Source organism: Cyprinus carpio, chromosome B2, assembly GCF_018340385.1.
Source record: "Cyprinus carpio isolate SPL01 chromosome B2, ASM1834038v1, whole genome shotgun sequence".
NCBI classification, from domain to species: Eukaryota; Metazoa; Chordata; class Actinopteri; order Cypriniformes; family Cyprinidae; genus Cyprinus; species Cyprinus carpio.
The window spans coordinates 31,031,581-31,046,954 of record NC_056598.1 but is presented as its reverse complement, the minus strand read 5'-3'; the positions used below and the strand labels follow the sequence as shown (position 1 = coordinate 31,046,954).

At 32.0% G+C, this 15,374-nt stretch overlaps 1 pseudogene; it reads left to right on the top strand.

Moving 5' to 3' along the window:
• Window positions 1-1,008: 1,008 nt before the first annotated feature.
• LOC109109512 lies at window positions 1,009-14,784 on the top strand (annotated as a pseudogene).
• The last annotated feature ends 590 nt before the right edge of the window (window positions 14,785-15,374 follow it).

Genomic DNA, 15,374 nt, shown 5'->3' with positions numbered 1-15,374 from the left:
ATGATATTATTGATAAAGTCATTGCTTTTAAATGGTTTCATCATGAAGATAGATTGGACTTCTCTGGACAGTCTCTATTATTTATTTATTTATTTAGTAAACATAAAGTAATACAGAATGATGTTAATATATGCCAGGGAGCAAGAAAATAAAATATCTTTTTAAAAAGATTTATGTTTTCACAGCTTTCTTATAAGAATAAAAAAAAAGACATACATACAAATAAATAATAAAAAAAAATTTTTTAAAAAAAAAAATAAACTAACTAATTTGATTATTATATATATATATATATATATATATATATATATATATATATATATATATATATATAAATCTGTGTTAATTTAGTATCTTTGAGATATTATAGTTTTAATATTTTGAATTAGTTTTCACATCTATTTAAATTTTAGCTAAAGTCTTAGTAATTTTTACATATATGTCTTCCTTAAACTAAATTCAAGTGAGTTTATCTACTAAGAAGTAAAATGTTTTTAATGGTTTTAATTTTAGTTTCTGATTAGCTGATTAAACGTCAGCAGAAGAGGAAAGTGGTTTGAGAGCAACTTACCATTTGTTATGAAGTCAAACATTAAATGCATATTTAGATACATATTTGTGTGCTACTTACAGGCCTAACTACACAAGAAAACGTAAATGTCCTCGACAAAAACAAAAAAAATATTTGCAGGTTGAAACTGTTCTGAGATCAGGATCTGTTTGATGTGGTTTGGGTTTGAGATTCCTAATGAAAACCATCTCTCTCTCTGTGTGTGTGTGTGTGTGTGTGTGTGTGTGTGTGTGTGTGTGTGTGCCAGTGTGTGTGTGTGTGTGTGTGTGTGTGTGTGTGTGTGTGTGTGTGTGTGTGTGTGTGTGTGTGTGTGTGTGTGTCTCTCTGTCTCTCTCTCTGTCGCTCTCTCTCTCTCTCTCTCTGTGTGTGTGTGTGTGTGTGTGTGTCTCTCTCTGTCTCTCTCTCTCTGTCGCTCTCTCTCTCTCTCTCTCTCTCTCTCTCTCTCTCTCTCTCAGTGTCTCTCTCTCTCTCTCTCTCTGTCTCATATTTCTCCAGTCAGGCTCTAACATCTAATGGTTTTCGGTGGATTGCTGCATGATCTCCTGCGGGAGCAGTAACTTCTGCTCTTATATGAATCCGCTGCTGAAGCACGACTGTTTCAGATGTTTCTCCGGTGCCAGTGGATGCCGTCGGACTACACTCTCAAAGATCTGGATAAAAGAGAAACTTCATGTGTGATTAATCTGAGAAAGGAAGATGCGGAAGGAAAACCGCTTGCATTCTGTGAGAATAATGTCTGTGTGTCTGCTGCTGCTGCTGCTGTTTGGTGAGTGTTTCATGTCATCTTTGTTTAGGGTTAGAGATTTAACACGAATGTGAAAATACTAGGAATCTGAGAATAGAATATAAATATCGTCATTGTAAGAAGTAAAAAACCAACAAAAATGACGTTGTGCAGTCTGTCACTCAACATTTTTAATAGAACTAAAGTCATTTTCAAATCTATTTCCAAAGAATAAAGGTTAAAAACGTTTATAAGTGTTACAACTTTAACTTTAAACGAGTTGTTGTTGCTTTAACTTATTCAAAATGTATCGACTAGAAAGTACACTTTGCTTTAGCTTGAAAATCAGGTTTTCATCTCAGTTCAGCAGCATTTGAACATTTTATCAAATTAAAGATTAAAGTAGAATAGATCAGACTTTATGTTAATGGAAAGTGAATAGTTTCATAAAATGTTAAAAACTGTAATAGAGTTCGATGTGTTGTGAAAATCAACAGCAGCAGACCTGAAATCTGTTAAAACATGTCAGCTTCGATAAAATATCATTCAGATTCTGTAGAAAGTTAATCAAGTTCGGTTTTATGCACATTAACTGATCAATCAGAAATTAACATTTCTTATAAAGTTGAAATATTTGCCTCTTGGCACTGATTTTCAGGGTCATTTAGTCTGGAATAAAGTCTAGAAAAGAATGTTATGAAATACATGACATGTTGCATAACAGAAGAACTCACCGCTTTTTGCCCTAAAAATGTCAATCTAAGGTGCATTTTTGTCACTTCTGGTTATTGTCTGAGCCTGTGGATGAACAGAAGAGCAGAGATTGTATATAACAACATAAAAAGATATAGTGAATGTTATCTAAGCTGGAACAGAACCACACTTGATCACATACAGAGAATGAGCAGAATCTCTTTTGGCACAGAAAATCACATAAAAAGGTTTATAACATTATCTGTAAAAAACAAATCATGACCCCTTTAATATGAGTTTGAAATAGTTCATTAAGTTCTGCTTTACGTATATAGTTTTATGTTATGTAACTACATAGATTAAAATTTTAACTAATTCAATTACACATTAATAAGTGTCAATATTCATCTTTAGTGTCTGTAAAAAAAGTGGGAAAAAAATAAATAAATGTAAACAAGAGTGTGATACCTTTAAGATGACATCATTTCCTGTTTGAAACATTTAAAAGTTAATTTTGTAACAGTTTAAGTTCAGTTTGATAGTTTGATGTAACAGTGTCAAAAACAAACATTTCTGATTAAGTGTCAAAATTTGCCCTCTTGAATCTGATTTTTTTGGGGTCATTTTTACACTTCATATTAATTACATAATGTCTGTAAATTAACTAAAATTATATAGCATTATCTGAAAAAAACAAACGAAAAAAATTATGATATGATCACTTTAACATGACATAATTATCTAGTTTGAAATAGTTAATTAAGTTCAGTTTTATATATGTTAAGTAACAAGTGTCAGAAATAAACATTTCTCATTAAGTCACAATTTTTGACTCCTGAATAAAAAATGTTAAGGTCATTTTTACATTTTGTATAATCTGCATATTGTCTGTAAATTGGCTAAAAAAAAAAAAAATTCATAATTATGCAGTTTAAAACAGTAAAAAAAGGTGATATGACCCCTTTAAGATGACATAATTACGCACTTTTAAACAGTTTTTATGCATGTTGTCTTTGTATGTTATCTTATTTTATGTTATGTTATGTTATGTTATGTTATGTTATGTTATGTTATCTTATGTTATGTTATGTTATGTTATGTTATTTTATGTTATTTTATGTTATGTTATGTTATGTTATGTTATGTTATCTTATTTTATGTTATTTTATGTTATGTTATGTTATATGTTCTCTTATTGTTATGTTATTGTTAGGTTAGGTTTATGTTATTTACGCGGTTAGCTGTTTTGTTATGTTTAGTCTGGGTTTGAATTTTATGTTTATGTTATTTTATGTTATCTTATTATTTGTGTATTTTATTTATGAAGTAAGAAAAGAATTCATGTAATATAACAGATTTCATCTCATGAGATGTTAAGTCATCTCATGTTATCATAATCAAATTTATGTTAATCTCATGATATGTTAAGTCATCTCATGTTATCATAATCACCGTTCTATGTTATGGTTTGTTATCTTGTTATGTTATCTTGGTTATGTTATGTTATGTTATGTTATTTATGTTATGTTATGTTATGTTTATGTTATGTATGTTATGTATTTTTTATGTTTTAGTTTTATGTTATTTTATGTTATGTATGTTTATGTTATGTTTGTTATCTTATTTTTATGTTATTTTATGTTATGTTATGTTTGTTAATGTTATGTATGTTTATGTTATCTTATCTTATTTTTACTGTTATGTTATGTTATGTTATCTTATGTTATCTTATTTTATGTTATGTTATGTTATGTTATGTTATGTTATGTTATGTTATGTTATCTTATTTTATTTTATGTTATGTTATGTTATGTTATGTTATGTTATGTTATGTTTGTTATCTTATTTATGATGTATTTATGTTATGTTATGTTTATTTTTATGTTATGTTATGTTATGTTTCTGTTATGTTATGTTATTAGTGTCTGTAGATTGGCTAAAATAATAAAAAACATATGTTATGTTATGTTATGTTATGTCATGTTATGTAACAGCAGTATCTTTTAACCACATAGTGTCTGTAGATTGGCTAAAATAATGTAAAATCTAGGAAAAGTAAATAATTAATGTAGAAAAATAAGCACCAAACTGCAGTTACTGAGCTGAACATCCAGGGCTGTGTTTCCCAAAAGCATCATAATCCTAAACTGATCGTAGCGTGGTTTCAGTGGGTCTATGATGTACTTAAGCTCATGATGTTTTTGGGAAACGCAGCCCTGATCGGAGCCTATTATCCTCCTCTAGATGCATGTGCTGTAATCTCATGTTCTGGTCTATTCTTATCCACATCAAACCCTCTCCTCCTTTGAATCATGCCTCCATTAAAACGTCTAGAAGCTCATAAACTTGTATATATAATCAGAATTAACGAGAGGGCAGTTGAAGCGTGTGGTGAAGCGCTTTGAGACGGCTGTGTGTTTGTCTGTTAGCTCACACATGGGCTTCGTCCAGCTGGAAATGTTCTCCGTTGAGATACAGTAGAAGAGCAGCACCGGTATCCAGACGCACTCCACGTTTGGCTTCAGCATTAACGACAGAAGCATCGAAATACTCATGAATTAGTGTGAGAAAAAAGTCCCCACTGAAAAATATGAAAACCAAAACTGGTTTTAGTGATGCATTAGACTTCAGAAGACTTCAGGAACAAACTAAATGCATTCACACTAGCATTTAAAAGTGTGGAGTTTGATGATTTTAAAAGAATTATCTCTTCTGCTCACCAAAGCTGCATTTATTTAATCAAAAATACAGTAAAAACAATAAAATTCTGACATATTATTAGAATCTAAAACAGCTGTTTTCTATGTGAATCTCTGTTAAAGTGTAATTTATTTCTGTGATGCACAGCTGTATTTTCAGCATCATTACTCCAAACCAGTCTTCAGTGTCACATGATCTTCAGAAATCATTCTAATGATTCAAGAAACATTTCTGATTATTATCAATGTTGAAAACAGTTGTGCTGCACAATATCTTTTTGGAAACTGATACATTTTATTTTTTCAGGATGCACAGATGTATAGAAAGTTGAAAAGAACAGCATTTATTTGAAATCTTTGGTCACATTATGAATGTCTTTACTCTCAGTTTTGATCAGTTTAATGCGTCCTTGATGAATAATCTGATGTTCTCGTGAGACTCTGATATAGAGCTGCACGATTAATCATTAAAAGATCACGATCTAGATTCAAATAGCAGAAGCACACACCAAATCTGCAAATCCATACACTAATTCTCAGCCTTTGACTCAGTTTTTAGTTTCATAAAACACTTTTTACAAAACAAACACACGATTCTCTCTGTAACACACACAGATCTAACAGGAAGTGTCTTGATTTTCAAAACGAAACACTAATTCATCACTAACTCCTCACATGCTTTAGAACAGGCCTATAAACACACATCTACACATGCTTGATGTGTTTCTGTTCTTTCATACTGTGTAATACTGCATTCACAACCACAGATGCTTACAGTAAAAAAGGTTTGGGTTCAGTCTTGTACAGAAATGTACACAGGAGCTCATGAAAGAAGACCTTCAGGTTTTGGATAACTGTGTGTATATGATATTTACATTACATTTAGATGCTTTTATCCAAAGTGACAAAAAAAGAAAACAAAACAAACAAAAAAAAACAACAAAAAAGTAATAATACAAAACTCACAAGAAAAGACTCACGTAGCAAGGTTTTTTTTTTTAATCATATAATAAATAAAAATAAAACAGATAGAATAGAGCAAGCTAGTGTTAGATATCTTTTTTGTACTTTTTATTAATTGTATAATAAATACAAAGAAAACATAGAATACAAAAAATAATAAAGAAGCTAATATGTTTTTTTTTAAGAATAGAATTAGAATAGAGTGCTAGAGTTAGATGGTTTGTATAAAGATGGAAGAGATGTGTTTTTAGCTGATTCTTGAGGATTAAGGCTAAGGACTCCGCTGCTGGGATTGAGTTGGGAGGAACATATATTTATACATTCGTCATTCGTGTTATCACAGAAAATGTATAGCTCAGATATAAACACTGATGTCTTTGGTAGAGATCAAAATAGAGCAAATCCCATTTTGAAAGTAGCTGGCGCTTACTAATCATGTCATTTACATTGTGACTGTTAAAAAATGTTATTTGTCTTTGAATCATTCATTCAAGAGATTAATTCAAAAACACAGATTCTTCCAGTAATGAAACAAGTGACGTATTTATGAGTGATTCATTGAGTCATTCATTCAAACCACTTAATAATTGACCACTTCATAATTTTAATATTAAAAAAATTGTGTATTATAATTTTTCTAGATTGGTAACAATATAACTGATTTATTAGGCACAATTTTCCAGATAAACGCAGCCAAACACTTGGTTCCATCAAGAACCTTTAACATCGTTAAACCACTAAAGATTCTTCAGAGTGGAAAAGATTAGATTAAACGCTCTTCATGCTGAGAAATAAATGTTTTTTTTTGTTTTTTTTTTTTTTTTAAGAACTGATCACTTAAATGTTCATTGGCAAACCCAAAATTAAGATTATTTATTATTTAATAAATATTATTTATAAAATAATAAACAGTATTTTAATTATAAATAATTATATTATTTTTATATGGAAATTTGTTTCTGCCATGTGATTTTTTTCTCATATCAGTTTTTGTTTTCTTTTTTCTTTTTTTTTCTTTTTTTGCAATTCTGAGAAATTGAGAAAAAAAATGCTTTTTTATGAATTGCAGGTTTGTGATTCAAAAAAGTAACAGTGAGAATAAAATTTCCAATAAATGCAAGAATATGTGTATATATTACTAGATATAAATATTATAATATATATATATAAAATTTTTATATATATTAAAAAAAAAATCTTTCTATATATAAGCTTAGAATTGTGAAATTAAAATATCACAATTATCTTTTTAATTTTTTTGTTTTGTGGTAACAAAAAAGCAATATATAATGCTTTCACTTCCTGGTGGAGGTTTTTCTGCTATCATCTGGTGGCCTCATGCAGCTCCTGATCGCCGGCCAGAAATGTGTTTGCTGTTATCCAGCCATCAGATTTATTTCTCCAAGTGTCATTATATGAATTCAGAAAATGAATAATAACAGCTGGTCTGAGTCCAGCGAGGCTCGTTCCCACATTCATTAAAGCGCTTCATCTGATACAGCTGGGCAGTGATTAGTGTGAAGGTCAGTGAAGTCTTGCGTCATGTGGAAGGTCATCGATACTGTAATCTGTGACCTGCAGCAGTGTGTAGAGTACTGGACCGAGCGAGCGGATGTTAACCCTGTGTTTGCCGTGTCTGGTCTGATCTGGTCAGGTTGTGTGAAGGCTTCGTCTCCTCGTCCGGCTCTAGAGAAGAGTCTCGTCTGGCCGTCCAAAGACACACAGTGTGTGCACCTGCTCAAACACCTGCAGAACGGGGCCCGCGTCACCGTCCAGATGCCACCCAACATCCAGGGCCACTGGGTGTCCACCAGGTGAGAGAGAGATAGCTCTATATGCCATAAAATCACGGTTTGGCCAATTAAAATGACCAGTTAGAGCATGAATCAATTTATATCTCACAATCATTAAACTGACAGCATATTACATATTAATCAGTGTGTTTCATGTGGCAGCTGTGAGGTGCGTCCCGGTCCGGAGTTCCTCACTCGCTCGTACCGTTTCTTCCACAACAACACGTTTAAGGCGCTTCAGTTCTACTACGCAGACAACCACTGCTCCACGCCGAGCTACAGTGTGCAGGTGCGAGGCCGTCTGCGTCTGCGCCAGCCGTCCTGGATCGTCCGAGGCGGCACCGAGGCCCACTATCAGATCCACAGCATGCGTCTGGTGTGTCACTCTGCGTCTGCGGCCCGAGAGCTCGGCTGCGCTTCATGGCAGCCCAACATCAGCTACGAGCTGTGGAGCGCCTGCGGCTGCGTCTGCGGCTGCGCACTGAACGTCTCCATGCACGAGCTGCAGCTGCTGCGGCTGGAGAAGCAGTACCTGCATCACAGTCTGGATCAGCTGCTGGAGGAGCTGTACCTGGGAGACATTCACACCGAAGCGGCGCAGAGGATGCTCTACAGACCCTCCAGCTACCAGCCGGCGCTGCAGAACACACAGGTGACAGCAGCACACGCCTTCATTCCCCGAGCCTCGTCTGAAACCATCTGTGACACAAAACCAGTCATAAGGGTCCGTTTTTTGAAATTGAGAATTATACATTATTTATAAATAATCTTTCCATTGATGCATGGTTTGTTAAGATGACAATATTTGTCTGAGATACAACTATTTGAAAATCTGGAATCTGAGGGAGCAAAAAAATCTAAATATTGAGAAAATCATCTTTAAAGGATGTCATTTGCATATAAAACACTTCTATACCAAACGCTTCTTTGAAAGCTTTACAGCTGATGGTGATGTCATTTGCATATAAAACACTTCTATACCAAACGCTTCTTTGATTCCTAATGATTTTTGGCATAAAAGGAAAAAATTCCAAAAATCAATAATTTTGACCCATACAATGTATTGTTGTCTATTGCTACAAATATACCTGTGCTACTTATGACTGCTTCTGTGCTGCAGGGACACAGATGAAATGTATGTAAATAGCCTGCATTTAGAGTATTTAATATTTATTTAATATTAGTAGTATTTGTTATCATATCACTTATTAGAAGAACCTTTAACATCCAGAGAAGAAGGTTCTTTTTATTAAAATGCTCATAACATTGATTCTTTTAAGAACTGTTCACTGAACGGTTCTTTGGGGAACCAGAAATGATTCTTCTATGGCATTGATACAAAAACTTACTTTTGGAACCTTTCTTTATATTACATATTATATTATAACTGTTTTGCATTATTTTATAAATATTATTTAATATTAGTATTATTTATTCTTGTATAAACAATAACATTAATTATAAATAAAAATTTATTATATTATTATTATGTATTTAAATGTGTAATCTATATTATTTTATTGTGTTATGTATTATATTTTTTATTTTTATTATTTATGTGTATTATTTAATATTTATATAATATTAGTAGTATTTATCAATTTTATTTGTATTATTTGATTATATTAATTTTAGTATTATTATTTCTGTTTACTTTACTATTAGTATTAATTATTAAATAAAATATTTAGTATTATTAATATTATGTATTTAAATGTATTATTATATAATTGTAATTGTCGTTATGTACCATATTATTATTTATATTTATTTAATATTAGTAGTATTTGTTATCATACCAATTATTATTTTTTATATTATTTGATTGTATTTAATGTTAGTATTATTTAATAGTGTATAAAATATTAATTTCATTATTGTTTATTATTTTACAAAATATGAAGTCATTATTATTTATTATTATATTAAATATTTAATAAGTATTAATTATTATATTAGTAGTAGTAGTAATATTTAATATTAGTATTATATAATAGTGCATAAAATATTTAATATTATTTGTATTATAAATATAATTTTATTAGCATATTAGCATTTTATTATTTTTTGTTTTTTCAAATAGTATATATGTTTATTTATTTATGCATTTTTATTTATTAGTTTTATTTTTATTCATTTTAGCTATTTTAGTACTTAAACTTAAACTAAAAAAAAATGATAAATATTGCCTAGGCAGCTAACTTAATAAGAAAAAAAAAAGTTTATGAAGTTTAAGACTTCAACATCAAAATGTAAGTCTTTTTTAAAAGCAATTTACAAAAACCTGAGACGTGTTCATGTGCTCCCTCCATGCACTAGTGGATCTAGTCGAGTCGTGTACACTGAAGTTAATACTTGCTCTCTCTGCTGGAGCTCATGGAGATCTGAGCAGCTTTGTGTTCTGGAGGTTTTTCCCTCGGTTCTGCTCGGAGGGGATTTATGAGCTGCTGTGGAAGGGCTGTGTTTAAGTGCTGGTCAGGTTATGGCTGCACGTCTCAGACGGACCGAGGCTTTCTCTCCCCTCCTCAGGATCTGATGTGAAATGTTTAGCTTTCTGCTCGAATGCTCCTTCATTTGGCGAAGCTTCACAGCAAGACTCATATAATAATAAAGATAAAAGAGAAGACGGCGGCCTCGCTCTCATCTGACATCAGCCGGAGCTCATTCTGGATGAAATACTGTCACAGCACAAATATCAGGATCAGACTCATGTTTTCTCTCAGTAAGAGTCAGAGCTCGAGAACAGAGCAAAAAGAGATGAAGAAAGCACACAATAACAGCCGCAGACGGTTTTAATGTTCTGTGTCAGCTTGATCTGAAATACTGGATTATATTAATATTGCTTATAGACCAGTGAATAAAAGTAAATACACATAAAAAAATGTAAACATAAGAACAAGAAACACTGAAGACTGGAGTAATGATGCTGAAAATACAGCTGCACATCACAGAAAAAAACTACACATCAAAAATAAAAAAACACATTTAAAAATAAATACTCACAGATAAAACAGCCGTTTTATATTCTAATAATATTTAATAATTTTTTTCTGTATTTTCGATCACATAAATGCTGCTTTGGTGAGCAGAAGAGACTAAAAACATTAAAACTAAAAACAAAAATCCTCATTATTCCTGGAGATTGAGCAGTTGTGTAGTGTTGATTTGTGCAGTACTGTATGTTAATGTCAATAAAGTAATTGTAAAGAGAATTAGTGTACATCTTTAAAATATAATGTTTTTGTAAAAGAAGCTTTAAACAGAGCTTTTCTGTTTCTTTTAAGAGAGGACACACTGCTTTGTTTAACTGGTTGCTTTTGTGACACAAACCAGCTTCGCTCGTAAAAATGTAAATATAGAAATTCCTCTTTATGGAAAGATGTGATGTCCTTGATGTGCTGTTAAAATGGTTTGAGCTTGAAAACAGAAGAATCAGGCAGTTTTCATCCAGGATCTGCTGTGGATCTGTTTCAGTCCTCGTTTAGCTGCTCTGTCCCACAAGTCTCATTAACAGAAGCACAACTAGTTTAGTCTGTGTTTGGTGGAAGAAAAAAGGCATCATGTACGTAACTTCACTTTTAATTATGAATATAAAGTATACTGTACAAAAATATGTGAGCAAACTCAGTTGAGAATGTGAAAATAATTTTTTTTCTTAAAATGTAAATAATATATAATAATATATAATGTATTTAATTATAAATAAATATAATATATTTAATTATATATATATGATATATATATATAAATATATATATATATATATATATTAATATAATCAATTTAAACTAAAAATAGATATATAAATATATAACATGTGTGTATATATATATATATATATATATATTATATATATATATATATATATACATATATGATGTAGATTTTAAATATATAATTTACAGTTTTGTATATTTTTATAGTTTAGATGTATCCTTTACAGTGACTATGTTTTAAACATATTTACAGCTAAAATATTTAACACTGAATATGTAATTTATTATGTGAATATATAATTTAAGGGTTTTTTGTATTATTGTTCTTACAGTTTGAATATATGATTTAGACGTTTAATATATAATTTACAACTTGAATGTATCATTTATAGTTTAAATAAAAAAAAATACTTTGAATGTATCATTTAACATTTTTAGAGTTCAAATGTATCATTTACAGTTTGAAGTTTGAATGTCATTATCAGTTTGAATGTAAGATTTACTCTGAATGTATCATTTAGGGTTTGAATGTATCATATAAATAGTCACATGACAGCATTTTTTTTTTTTTTACTTTTTTTGGAGATCAAGTACATTAACAGTAAATATGACACAGTACCATAAAACATAGTTATTTGTATATTTCATTGCATTTCAATTCATTTTTTCCCAAACATAAAACAACAATAAATCTCAATATATGTTTAGATTGAAAAATAAACAAATGGACCATTAGATTGAAACACAAGCCTGCATTAGATGCATTTGACTGTTAAGACTGTGTCTGAAGAACCAGTTTGACTCGAGAGGTAATGTCCTGCTGTGTCCGGTGTGTCCTCAGAGTCAGGATCTCTGCGTCGTCTGTCGAATCATCTCTCGCTCGGACGAGTTTGAGCCGCCCGTTCTCTCGCCGCGGCCCGAGCTGACGGTGACCCTGAGCGGTCAGTGGGCGTCCCGCCGCTGCGAGGTCCGGCCCGAGGTCCTGTTCCTCACGAGACACTTCATCTTCCACGACGGCAAGCACACGTGGGAGGGTCACTACTATCACTACTCTGACCCGGCCTGCAGACACCCCACCTTCAGCCTGTTCGCCCGCGGACACTACAGCCGCGGCCCGCGCTCCACACGCGTCATGGGCGGCACCGACTTTGTGTTCAGAGGTCAGAGTTCAACTCGTTTAACAGCCAAACTCCTTACAAACACACGCCTTGGGTTTATGTGTTTTTATTATATTAGCTATTAAAAACAAATCTATATCACGATGCAAAAAATAAATAAATGAAAAGATAACATTCATAATGGTTCTAAACATAAAAGAAATCTACATTTTACCATCCAAAACAGAGATATTTATTTATAGATAATTATAAATAATTTATGTATATATATTTAATTATTCATGTTTCTCTAAAAAATGTGTATATCATAATGCAAAAAAATAAAATAAAAAATAAAATAAATAAAAATAAATGCATGCATAAAAATATCTATATAAATTGAAATAGTTCTAATCATAATTGAGTACATCACAATGCAAAAAAAAAAAAAAATCTTAATGGTATATATTTATAAAAAATTGAGTACATCACAATGCAAAAAAAAAAAAAAATACAAATAATTATATATTTAAATCAAAATTTTTCTAAAAATTTCTAAATCATAATCTTAACAAACAAAATAATTCTAAAATCTTAACAGTCTGAAACATATATTTATTTATATATTTTCATTAATATTTGTTTATATATGTATATATATAATTATTATTATTATTATTTTTTTTTTTAGAATTGTGTATATCACAATGCAAACAACCAAAAATTGATTACTCTTAAAACATTAATGGTTTAAACACAGGCTTTATATATATGTGTGTTATATGTGTGTAGTGTATATATATGTGTGTGTGTCATGTGTGTGTTATGGTGTTTATGGGTGTAACTGTGGTGTGTGTGGTTTGTGTGTGTGTGCATATATTCTGAACTCTTTCAGTTTCTGATCTTGCAGTGCACCACATGCGCGTGACGCCGATGGATCTGGCGACCGTGTCTCTGCTGAACGTGTTTAAAGGGAACAGCTGCGGTGTTCAGCTCGTGGCAAAAGGTGGGTTGGAGGGTGGACGTCACTCCGACCAATGGCTGTGCGGCGCTGGGGCTCCGCCTCCCGCACACCGAGTATGAACTCTTCCGATTGGAGCGTGACGCTGACGGCCGACTCCTGCTGTTCAACGGCCAGCGTCCCAGCGACGGCTCCAGCCCTGACCGACCCGACAGACGGCCCACGTCCTACCAGACACATGCTTCTGAACCACAACGCACCTGGGGGTTCAGAGGTCAGAGGTCAACCAACGAAAATCCCCCAAAAAATCAACCAAACTTTACGACCGACGGCAGGCGGCGGCGCGGTCTGGAGTTTGGCGTTTGTGGTTTTCTGAGAGACGTTTCTGACCCAGAACTTGTGTTTTCCGACAAACCCCGACGCATTCAAACTGAAACTACTAACACAACCAAAAAACTAAACTTTAACACTTTACGAGAACGAGGCCCGGCGCTTTCACTCTGACGGGACTTTCACAAAACAAAACCATTAAATCAAAACCTCACTAACGAAGGAAAAAACACCCAAAAATAAAGATCCTGTCATTATTTACTCACTTTCTGTGCAATACAACAATCTTCATCTGTAAAGATGCACATTGTTTCTAAGAAATCATATAGAAATTAATTCATCAACGATATGTATATATACACATATGAAAGAAAATGAACAGCAGAATTTTAATTTCTGGGTGTTTTTCCTTCTCGGAGTGAGATGTGGATGTTTATATGAGTATTTTTATACGTGAGTGAGTTTGAGATGATGAACATTTTAAGGGCTACATGGAAGGAAAGGGAAATATTAAAACTGTAGATAAACACTGCTGACTTTTATAACTTCTAAATTACATTCCTGCAGCATGAAAAGAGTCAAGGTGGAATAAAATAGTGCCTTAGATTCATCCTGAGCCCAAATCCAAAGATTTAGTTTCTCTCTGAATTCTTTCTCATCAAAAAACATTCTTTGAAAACTTTTTTTTTCTCTCATCCAAAAACATTTTTTCTCTCATTTAAAAACTTTTTTTCCTCATCAAAAAAAAAAACAGTGTTTTATTTTTTGAAATCGAAAAAAAAAAAAAACATTTTTTAAAAAACAGTTTTTTAAACTGTTTTACGTTTACGGTGTCTTTTCTCATCTGAATTATTTTTTACAAAAAAATGTAATTAAAAATAAATAATTTTGTCAACAACAAAAAAATGTAATTAAAAATAAATAAATCTCTCATAGAAAAAAAAAATTCTTCTCATAAAAGCTTTTCTCATCCAAATAAAAATATTTTGAAAAAAGTAAGATTTTTGAAGTGAGAGTAGATCACGTGAGGCCTTTGGAAGGATCTGAGACGCTGGTTTTTCCATCTTGATTTTCTTTTCTTCTGTATTTAACAGGCTTCAGATCCGAGGGATTTCTGACAGACGCTGTTCAGGCCAGTACTGACCCTTCAGTAACTCACAGACGCTCAGTCAGTCTCAGCATACATGCAGTGAATTATGAAGTTCGGTATCTGCAGAGATGTTTAGAGACACACTGAGACTGAAGAGAGAGATCATTTCTGTGAAAGTGTGATGAAGATTCTCCAAAATCACTGAAGGAGTCAGTGGATGTGTTTCATTAATACTTTAAAGTGTGCTTCTCAAGGTTGATGTTTCAGTCTGTGTAATGATGAGGAACTACAGTGACGTCTCAGTGTTTGTTCCGCATGTGAGAGCCAAACAGGAACCAGCATGAGATTTTACAGAATAAACAGTCTTCCTGCTTGTTTCTGACCACTTTAAAAGCACAAAAAACACTTTGAAGTAATGTTTATTTTATATTTAAGAAGAGTTTTGTTTTACAGTGTCTGTTGAACTTAAGTGTGTATTAAGAGCCACATTTATTAACCACTCACCGACATCGTCCAAAAAAACGTGATCGTACACATGAAAAAGCAACAAGTGTTTGATAATCATGGACAACCTTTTGGAAAAGAACAGAATCTGACGGTGAAAATAAATACTATGTAAACAGAACATTATGTTATTTTCGTTTAATGATAGGACCGTTGATATGCATTTTCTGTAATTAAAAAAAAAAAAATACAAATAAATAAGAAGAATACGTAAATATATATATATTTATCAG